Below are 11,795 nucleotides of genomic sequence, written 5' to 3'. Positions count from 1 at the left end.
GTCTCTGCCCATGGCCTAGTGTGCAGGAAGAGGTCCTGTACCTTTGCTGGGTGCTAAGAAGCATTCTCTCCTCCTACCACACGAGTGGTAATTCCCAGAAAGGATAGTGGTGGGGTGCGGATAAAAGGCACCTGACACCACTGAGATGGGGGTATTTCTACTTACTCATGATGAGGTCCTGTTCTAATAAATGTGGTAAGAGGCTTTGTTTCCTGGTAAGTACCTCAGGCCATTTGAAAACACTTATCTAATCAGGGTCTCATCAAAAAGCTTTGGGAAGAACTGCATTGTAAAATAGGGAGTGAACATTTTGGAAAAGAATTTGAAACCGAGAAATTAGCAGGAGTGAGGAGGGAGAAGGTGTCAGGGAACACAGCCGCGTGTGTGTTGTGGGCCCATGTGGTGCCTGCATGAGGGCCAGAACACAGGCTGTGGCCTCTTTCCCTCCACTTGCCACAGTTTGTCCTTCTGAGGGCTGCACGCCCTGTGGTTCCATTTAGTGGTGTGCCTCTCTGCACCTGCCTCCCCCAGCCTTTCTTTTTAATGTGAGCTATATTTGTATTTGAATGAAAGTTGGTTTTCAAAAATATCAACACCAACTTTGAGGCTAACTTTAGAACTTCCTGACATCTTTTGGGATAATTGAAGATGTGCTGGGGAGACCCTGGGAGAGAATGAAGACCGATCAGCATTAGGCAAAGTGTGGAAGCCCAGCTGGGAACTACCTTTCCCACCTGTTCAGAGTCGAAGAGTAGGTGTCACTGGTAATAAAGATCATTGTCCCCACCTCACTAACATCACGATGACTTAGATCGAAAGTGGCGGTCATTAAGGAGAGCGAGTGTCCTCAGGTTTAACAAGTGTTGGTTAGAGTCTCTAATGACCTACTCCCTGCTTGGTCATGTTCCTGCTTCATTGGAATGACTCGATTTGAAAGCATTTGACTCATATTCTAGTCATCGTTTGGTGGTTCCACCATCTGAGCCATTAGTTAGTCTGAAAAAAGAATCAGTGTGGTGCCCAGTGACAGCATTCACCTATGTCAGTAGACTTTCCCCAGTTCTCCCGTGTGGGCTGGCAGCTCGGGAATTACTCCCCCACACCTGCCTCTTCTTTTTCACTCACTCTGGCCTGTCCACCTGCACATGCTTCTCTCAACAACCCAAGGGAGGTTTTGTTCTCCTGGTGGTGGAATAATTCTGTCTCCACATCACCAGTGTAATTGTCCCTGCTCCTTCCTCTACGATCTGTGTGGCTTTAGAAAGCTTTCTGTTCTATCTGAGTTATGGGAAAGACAAAAGATTTATTTGGCAAGTGAAGGAAAATAAAAGTGTCTTCACATAATTACATTTTTTTTGAGAGGGCATCTCTCATATTTATTGATCAAATGGTTGTTAACAACAATAAAATTCTGTATAGGGGGCTCAGTCTCCAATCTTCTGGAGCATAATGAACAAGTTCTTACATGGTGAATGAATTCTTTTTTTTTTTTTTGAAAATTTAATTAATTAATTATTTATTTTTTGAGAGGGCATCTCTCATATTTATTGATCAAATGGTTAACAACAATAAAATTCAGTATAGGGGGGTCAATGCTTAATGTACAATCATTAATCCATCTCAAGCCTAATTCTCATCAGTCTCCAATCTTCTGAAGCATAACAAACAAGTTCTTACATGGTGAACGAATTCTTACATAGTGAATAAGTTCTTACATGGTGAACAGTACAAGGGCATTCATCACAGAAACTTTCGGTTTTGATCATGCATTATGAACTATAAACAATCAGGTCAAATATGAATATTCGTTTGATTTTTATGCTTGATTTATATGTGGATCCCACATTTCTCCCTTTATTATTATTATTATTTTTATTTTTAATAAAATGCTGAAGTGGTAGGTAGATGCAAGATAAAGGTAGAAAACATAGTTTAGTGCTGTAAGAGGGCAAATGTAGATGATCAGGTGTGTGCCTATGGACTAAGTATTAATCCAAGCTAGACAAGGGCAGCAAAACATCCACAGATGCAGAAGATTTCTCTCAAGGCAGGGGGGTGAGGTTCTGAGCCTCCCCTCTGTTGATCCCCAATTTCTCACCTGATGGCCCCCCTGCAACTGTGCCTGTCTTAGGTTGTTCCTCCCTTGAGGAATCTTACCCATCTCTGGCTAAACAGTCATCTTCCGGGGCCATACAGGGAAATGTAAAGTTGGTAAGTGAGAGAGAAGCCATATTGTTTGAAAAGGTTAGCTTTTTACTTCTTTGCAGATTTATGCCCTGTGGCTTCTATGCCCAGCACTTGTCTCGAGGTATCTTTACCACCTGGAGGAATTATGATACTTGGTAAATTCGATATGAGGCACGAATTCTATTTAAGGGTTGTAATTAGGAAGGAAGAAGAAAAGCTATAGAGGTAGCATATGGAAGAAAACATGGGAGGATTGATTATTTCTTTGACATATCTTCTTGTAGAGTACCTTAAGCATGTATAGGTTTTAAACTACTAACTAACTTGTGCTCACATATTAACATAATAGGAATATAGTGACATAAACAAAGCAAATCTATAATTACCATCCATCTCCAGTGAAGCCAAGAAAACCATTTAGGCACCCTAGGCATTTGTGAAAATTTGTCTATGATATGATGGATATTTTCCAACTGTACTTGAACAGTCTGAGAGAAATCAGACAAATTAAAGCAACCCATTTCTGGGATCTGTTCACATCCCATATGTTCTTTTAACCGTAGATAGTCTATAGTCATAAGATTTTGGAGTGCTACAACTTGCACCCCTCCCAACTCCTGGTTGAGTTCCAACAGTACAGATCTGGTCAAATTCGTTGTCTCACTGTATGCACATGCCAGCCTAGACATCTCCCTCCTCATTCCAATGGCAAGCCCAGGAAACGGTGGGGTGGACGCAGCCACAACCGCAGCATCGTCCGGATCCCTGTGGAGGCTTTTTGATGATCGTCCCCCGGCACAAGTCCTCCAGAGAGTGCTGATGCCGGAAGCTCCTCCTCATATCGTATCTTAGTTCATTTTCTGGGTAGCCAAGCTAGGCCTTGAACTTCTGCATAGAAACAAACAGACCCTTTGCCCACACTTTGACATGCCCTCTATACCACTGTGTAGAACTCACTGGAGGTCAGCACACAGGAACTGCTTTTATTTAAATTTTTTTTTTATTAAGAGAAAGGAATATTATCAGAAAAGAGTACCTCCATAGCTGATCATCTGACACCCTTTAAGTGATCATCATTAAGGATGTTTAAAGCATGTGTTGATCTTTGATTTACCAATAGTTTTATCCTATCGAGTAATCCCCCTTTTCTTTCTTTCTTTCTTTTTTTTTTTAATCTTTACACTTACATGAAGAATACTATGTTTACTATGCTCTCCCCTATATCAGGTCCCCCCTAAAACCCACATTACGGTTACTGTCCATCAGCTTAGCAAAATGTTGTAGAATCACTACTTGTTCTCTCTGTGTTGTACAGCCCACCCTCCCCTTTCTCCCTCCCCCCTATGCATGCTAATCTTAATACCCTCCTTCTTCTTCCCCCCCCTTATCCCTCCCTGCCCACCCATCCTCCCCAGTTCCTTTCCCTTTGGTACCTGTTAGTCCATTTTTGGGTTCTGTAATTCCGCTGCTGTTTTGTTCCTTCAGTTTTTCCTTTGTTCTTATACTCCTCAGATGAGTGAAATCATTTGGTATTTCTCTTTCTCTGCTTGGCTTATTTCACTGAGCATAATACTCTCCAGCTCCATCCATGTTGCTGCAAATGGTTGGATTTTTCCACTTCTTATGGCTGAATAGTATTCCATTGTGTATATGTACCACATTTTCTTTATCCATTCATCTACCGATGGACATTTAGGTTGCTTCCAATTCTTGGCTATTGTAAATAGTGCTGCGATAAACATAGGGGTGCATCTGTCTTTCTCAAACTTGATTGCTGCGTTCTTAGGGTAAATTCCTAGGAGTGGAATTCCTGGGTCAAATGGTAGGTCTGTTTTGAGCATTTTGATGAACCTCCATACTGCTTTCCACAATGGTAGAACTAATTTACATTCCCACCAGCAGTGTACGAGGGTTCCCCTTTCTCCACAGCCTTGCCAACATTTGTTGTTGTTTGTCTTTTGGATGGCAGCTATCCTTACTGGTGTGGGGTGATACCTCATTGTAGTTTTAATTTGCATTTCTCTGATAATTAGCGATGTGGAGCATCTTTTCATGTGTCTGTTGGCCATCTGTATTTCTTTTTTAGAGAACTGTCTGTTCAGTTCCTCTGCCCATTTTTTAATTGGGTTATTTGTTTTTTGTTTGTTGAGGCGTGTGAGCTCTTTATATATTCTGGATGTCAAGCCTTTATAGGATCTGTCATTTTCAAATATATTCTCCCATACTGTAGAGTTCCTTTTTGTTCTATTGATGGTGTCTTTCACTGTACAGAAGCTTGTCAGCTTAATGTAGTCCCACTTGCTCATTTTTGCTGTTGTTTTCCTTGCCTGGGGAGATATGTTCAAGAAGAGGTCACTCATGTTTATGTCTAAGAGGTTTTTGCCTATGTTTTTTTCCAAGAGTTTAAATTACATTTTTTTTAACAAAAACACTATGTAAACTAAGAAAAGTTCATGCTATTTTTTCTTTTATTTTTCCTTCCAAGATTGCATAAGTGAGTCAAAGAGCAGTGAATTTTCAAAAGTATTTATAAAAGTCATATGAGGGAAAGAGCTAATTTAAAAAACTAATACTGGCATGTCTAATTGTTCTCTTCCATTTACTTCTTCATCACAGCTTATTGCTAGATTGAAGGTCTGGGCTGGAAATAATACCAGTTTCTGGAACTTTACCATAGTCGAGGAATCATACACAAAGTGGTTTAGGAAAGAATTTTTTTTGGCTATATTTGGAATTGGTCAGTTTCTTGAATTTTAGTGTGAATTGCAGCATTATCTTTTAAATGGCATTATTAAAAAAATTATAACACTTCCACATGGTCACTGAAATAGTCAAACCAGCAAGAAGTTTATGAGTAGATACTGTTCTGTTTTTCTGTATCCTGTCTTGTTTCGATTCTCCCGGGAAACTACTGTAAGCAGTTTGGTGTTAGTCATGCAGGCCTTTTTAAATACATGTACACAGAGGTTCGTTTTTTATTTATATGAAGATGCACAAGTTTTAAAAGTAACCAATCACAGTACATATACTGTTCTGTAATGTACTGTATTTATTCAATAATATGTATGGGATCATTCATATAGGTAAATACAGACTTAGCACATTCTCTCTAACAGCTGCTGAGTAGTCCATAATGAGGATGTCTATCATATACAACTATTCCCTTATTAGTGGGCTGTCTTACCAATGGGTTTCAGCCCCGGGCAAGTTCACTATGGATTCAATGTGACCAAAGAAATGATGGTAGAACTTCCTTGGGGTGAAAGTAATATACCCCACTTTATTTCCATGGTGGCAGGCAGGTCAATCACTAAAACCCAATCCACTCAGAGTGAGTCTGCATGCAGCAAGCCGGTCTCTGCCTCTGGGCCTTTCGGCCTGCACAGCCGTCCTCTGGGCCTCTGACCTTGGCACTGCCACCACTCCAGCCTCTGCTTTGCTCTGCTCTCCTGCGGCCTTGCAGCCATGCCACCATATTGCCCAGAGCACTGGGCAGAGTTCTTTATATAGAGTCAATAGCAGCGTATTGCCCACATGTGTGTAGTGAGCTAGCTATCCAGGTCCAGGTGAGAATCCTGGCCACAGGAATTTTCATTTTATCCACATTCCAACCCTCCAGGATTCTCTCTTCTCAATCTCTGTGCCCTCAATCATCTGCAGTGGTCCCTGTGCGAGAAAGCTGGAGCATTGTAACCAAATTTCATAATAACAACAGAGGCTATCACAATATACAAATAACAAAAATTACAACAAATTGTAATAACCCTCAAACCTGAGGAGATCCATTGCATCCTGGCTATATTCAAACCAGTTCCAGCAAATTATAATAACCCTCAAGCCTGAGGAGATCCATTGCCACCAAGTGGTCACCCTGGCTGTATTCCAATCAGTTCTATTCAAAGGAGTTAATCAAAAGGACCATGGGTGGCCTTACAATACCCACCTCCAGCCTCTCCAGCAAAAAGTCTTGCAGACAAACAAGTGGTCTTGTTGCTTTATCTCTGCCTTCTGCTTCATCCTCAGCAGCTGGAACCATTGCTCTGGTTTAAGTTGCCACAGCTCCAGTCCAATTTCTTTCGGTCTGCTCCTGCCTTTTCAAACCAACCCACATCTCGGTCCTCGTGACCTTCATGGGCCCTTTAAATTCTTCCTTCGAGAAGCAGACTGTATTTCCTTTTGTACTTGAGCCTGAGGATAGAAGCAGAGCGTGGAGTGCTCCTGGGGAGGCGGCTGCACCTCTCCCGAAAGAACCCATGGTTGCCGAGTCCTTCTGGCTCTCCACCAGCTTTCAACCAGGTGGGGTCTCTCTCAATCATGGAGGGGCTGATGCCTCCGGCACTGGCAGGGCCTCCGGCCCCACTTGTTCATCGAACCTCCGCTCCTCCATTTCTGGGGCTGATGGCTCCACTACATCCTCTTGCCCCACGGCACCTGGCAGCCTGCGTGCTGCTGCTTCTCAGGCCGCTGCTCCTTCTTGTGCTGCTTCCTCTTGTGCACAGCACTTCATAGTGATGCCATTTCAGTCAGCTTTCTCTTGGGATGGACCCAAGTCCTCCACCTCTTCACAGTACCACATGTCCACAGGGGACACTCAAATTTCTCCCTGTCCTTGAGGGAAGCCTGTTGAAACACTCCTTCCATGAGGGTACCCTGTTCTTTTTCCTTGGTCATCAATGAATCCTGCCGACTATGCCAATTGTCTTGCCAATGGGTTTCAGCCCTGGGCAAGTTCACTATGGATTCAATGTGACCAAAGAAATGACAGTAGAACTTTCTTGGGGTGAAAGGGTTATACCCAATGTTATTTCCACAGTGAGCTGGTCTCTGCCTCAGCCTCCCAGCCTGCATAGCCATCCTCTGGGCCTCTGTCCTCAGCACTGCCACCACTCTAGTCTCTGCTCTGCTCTCCTGCTGCCTTGCAGCCATGCCATCATGTCACCCATAGCACAGGGCAGAGCTCTTTTATATAGAGTCAGTAGCAACATATTGCCCACATGTGTGTAGTGAGCCAGCCAGCCAGGGCCAGGTGAGAATCCTGGTCATAGGAACTTTCATTTTATCCCCATGGGCTTATTATTTTATGTAACAATGTGTGCCAAGCTCAGCACAGTACAGGGGATATGATGGTGGGCAAAAGTTTACAAATCTAGTCAGGGAGACAGACATTAATTAAGTTTACAAAACCATGCCAAGCCAGGGCTGTGGGCTTTAAGTATGGGAGATCAAGAGAAGTTTCCTTGAGGAAGGACCCTTGAAACTTTGAGTTTCTAGGAATTTAATTGTAGGCATTTAAATAGGCAGAGAAGAAAGGGAAGAGTGTTCTAGGACCCTGCAGCAAAGAAAGCATGTCCAGTACAAAGGGCTGAAAGGAGGTAGTGGGGCTTGAGCAAGGAAGATGTGTTTAGTGACATGAGCCTGGAGATGGGGACCAGGTTAGGCAGGGATTTGTGACCAGCTGTAAGTGTTTTGCATTTACCCTAAAAGCAACGAGATGCCACTGAAGTTCCCTAAGCAGGGGTGGGTGGGGGCTGCCTGACCAGAATGGCATTTTGGAAGAATCCCTCTAGCTATCGTGGCAAGAAAGCATTGGGGGGGGAATAGAGCAATTAAACGTCCACGAACGTCCACCTGAGAGATGGCGGTATCTTGGGCTTAGGTGAGAGGTGGACATAATGGAGAGCTATGCAGGAGGTAGAAGCAAAAGGGCTTGGTGTTAGATGGGAGAGAGGGGCAGGGCTAGGGGAAGGAGCGAAATGTCCTGATGACTCCTAGGTTCCTGGACAGGAACTTGAGAGGAGGAGCATCAAAAGAGAGTTGGGTTTTGGCAGTGGAGGGGAACGTGATGCAGGGAGACGATGATGTTTGTACATATTGAGACATCCAGAAGATGTCAAGTGTGCATTCTGGTTACCTGTGGTGCTCAGGAGAGAGGTGTGGCCCAGAGGTAGAAACTGGAGTCATTTGCATGGAGGTGGTATTGATGCCTGTGATGTGGCTGAGATTGCCCCTGCTGGGCATGTAGAGTGGGAGGGGAAGAGGGGCTAGACCAAGGTTAAACATCTTTTCTTTCAATAGAATATTTCATGACTGTGCTGTGGACCAGTAAATGAGGCTCAACAATGGATAGCTTGGTGATTTAAAAGAAATCACAGTGGTTGGAAGGAAGGAAGGAAGGAAGGGAGGGGGGAAGGCTGTCTTGCATAGTGGATAAAGCACCTTTCTCTCGATGTAGGGCCAATGGCTGGGGCTCTAATTCCAGCTGTTTGAATTTGGGTTAGACGCATCTTTTTACTTTTCCAATGTGAAAAAAGAATATAATAATTTTTTTTCTCCCTTGCATGGTTTATATAAGGGTCAGAGGAGCTGAAAGTACTTTGCAAATTGTCATTTTCATAATAGATTACAACGTTGCCTACCAGTGTGTTTAATTCATTTCAGAGTTGAAGCAAAATGTATATATTTTTTAGCATATGCTCAGCTGACATGGAGCAAAGGAATTATTTGATTTTTAGAGGTGCCTCTCAAATATTCCTGCATTTTATTTTAGCTGAAGTCATTGTGCTTTGTTATAGAGAATAATGGCAAAGTGATGGGGGCCTGATAATCAGATGTGCTCAAAGACATATGGAGCCAGTCAAGGTCTAGAGAAAGACACCTAATTGATCCAGAGACCAGAGGGAGTTCTTTGTGAGGAATGATGAAAGAATTTAGCTCTCCATTCTGGAAAGACAGAGACAGAGAGAGAACTATGATTGAAATCTATAAAATAATGAAAATCATAGGACAAAAACATGAATTTAATAAATCCCAGAGCATAAGAACTTAGGAGAACTTTATCATTTTAAAGAAATTATTTTAGGGCAAAGTAAAAATAGCACTTCTTTACAAGGAATGTGTAAGTCTATGGAACTTATCAGTCTCAAAGTTTGCTCAGATCAAAACCAAATATAAGACAAAAACTTAATATTGTTGGAGGACAGATTCATAGGAGATTATAAATGAAATTCAAACTATTTGAGTTTTTGAGTTCCTAATGGGTCCCCAAACTATTTTGAGTCCTTAATCTTAGAGGATGACACCATGGAGAGTGGCCATTAACCTCTCTGTACCCTATCTGTCATCTTTGTCCAAATCAGGCGACCTAGTGGATCTGGGGGAGAGGAAAGAGCAGAGAATTTGAGCTTGGAGGGTACAGCTGTATGTTTTGCCTTTGACTTTATGGAGTCACTTCTCTTTTATGTACCGCAGTTTCCTCATCATTCAAAAAAAATAAGAGATAATATCAACATCAAAACCTGCCTAACTATTGTGAGAGATTCAAATGAAGGATGTTTCTGGGAGTGATTTGAAGGTGATGAGCAGATATCCATATGAACGTAACGATTTCCCACTTTTATTGTAGCATTTTCCGTTCTGTGTCTTCAAAGTGGGTTGACCTTCATCTTGTTCTTCGTGATCCTGATCTCATTAGGGAGCAGTATTTCCCAACTCAGAAATGAAGGAGAGGACTGAGGGCAGGGAACAGCCCCCTGTCCTGGGGGGAGCTGGAGGCTGTGCAGACACCTCTCCACTCTCCCTTGTTCCTCCCTGTGAAGGTGGCGAACTAAAGGTAAAGAGAACTTTGCAAGAATCTCTTCTCCTTTGGATGTTTTGGGTGGTGAGATGCCACCTCCAAAACTGGGGTGTTCTGGATCTCTGCATGGATTTTAGGAAAACTGAACAGGGCCAGTATAGGGGCCAGGTGAGAAACACTAGGGGGACTGGTTTCTTATGGCTTCTTGTCATAGGTTTTGGGTATAAGGCAGAGAGGAAAATAGGACTCTGACATTTCCTTTCAAGATGGCCATTGCAGTTTACTATGGCAAGAAAACCTATGGAGATCTGGAGGGAGAGAGAAGTTCTTGCCTAGAGTATCTGAATTTTGTGTGTATCCCTGGGTACTTTGGCAGAGGGGGTATGGTGATGGCAGGAGGAGAGAACTGATAACAAGTAATTTCTTATCTCCTCCATGGCAATTAGGAACCGCTTCACTTGGCTTCTAACACTCCACCATACAGCCTCACCCGGTCTCATTTCCCATGGGGTATCATGGAAAGAGAATGGCCCATGAGCCAGGCAGCCCTGGATTTGAAATCTGGTTTCACCACTAATTAGCCATGTGGGCTCAGCTTCCACTCCCTAAAATGGTGGTAATAGTTAACCCCCTCTCCTGGAGTTGTAGTGAGGATCTACTTGTGAAGCCCTTAGCACAGTGCCTGGCACATCCTAGGACCTAAAAATGACCTATCCAAATGTCAGCTTTCGTCATGACCCACCAGTACCCTCTATCCTAGGGAAGTTGATTGCTGGACTCCAAGCTCTGTGAAAGCAGGGACCTGGTGTCGTTGCTCACCATTGTGTCTGGGGTGCATGCCCAGCTCCTGAAGAAATGAATTTCTGCACCAGGAACCAGTCACTCCCTTTCTGTGCACATTGTATCCACTCAGGACCTGGCTGAAGGCTCAGCCTTAGTGAAACCAGTCTGTGTTGATGTAGCTCTGCTAGAAACTCCCACGGCATGCAGTTTAGCCCTCCGAGAGCCATGCATTTGTATAGCTCATGATGCATCATACACGTTAGTCATATCCTTCAGTGATGTTCAACATTTACTGAACGTTTGCTGTCACTGGAGCTCTGGGTTAGAGACACACCCTTAGAGCCCAGACCTGTATCTGACCCTTTTTGCCCTGCATGGGGCTTTGTGCAGGAAGTACCCATCTTGCCTCCAACGGCTTTTGACACAATATCACAGTGGGATGCTTTACAAAAGCCTCTCACTCTGAGGTCCTGGGAGACCTAGTTTCTGGCACTTACGGCTTTTTCATTCCTAGTGGCTTTGAGTTGATAGGAAAGCTGTACAGGGGTTTGTATTATTACAGATTTGTCTCAAACATGAAGCAGCCCTGAGAATATCTTTTTTCTCATAAGAACAGCATCCACATGTCAGTTGGTGCCACTTTGAAGTAGCACAGGATGATCGCTTAAAAGAGTCCTCGTCCTTTCCTTTTGTTCTGAAAATTGCAAAGGCCAGTGAGGCCAGTGGTAGAAGCTGGAACACGTCTGCTGAATTCCTTTCTCCCTTCCTTCTCTGAAGAGAGGATCAAGGGTGATGTCCTTTTGAAAGAAGGTATGGGGAAGTGGTACCAGTACCTGCTTGTCTCCTGCCTTGTTTCTGCTCAAGGCCCAGGTCCACTTTCTGATGTAGATTCCAGGCCACCTTTCACAGTTCTGAGGGAGCCAGGGAGCCCTGTGGCCCACCAGGGATCCTGCAGCTTCCAAGTTAGGGTCAATAACCTCGCTAATCCTATAGAACTTCAGCTTGTAAGATTTCTGCTCTTTTTTCATTTTTATCCTCTCCTTTTCTTTAAAAGTTATTTTTGTAAGTTAAAAAAAGCCACAAGGAGACCTTGTGATCCTCTTCACACTGACCCAGATTTTTACGAGCTGGAAGACTGACAGCAGCTTCTCAATCGGGGATACAGGCTGGCTCTCAGGAGCCAATTAGCTAAATGTAATAATGAAATATTAATCCTCTTTACCACACATCAAACTCTCCCCTTGTTTTTCCT

The sequence above is a fragment of the Manis javanica genome, chromosome 11 (assembly GCF_040802235.1).
Source record: "Manis javanica isolate MJ-LG chromosome 11, MJ_LKY, whole genome shotgun sequence".
Lineage (NCBI taxonomy): Eukaryota > Metazoa > Chordata > Mammalia > Pholidota > Manidae > Manis > Manis javanica.
Note: the sequence above shows the minus strand (reverse complement) of the source record.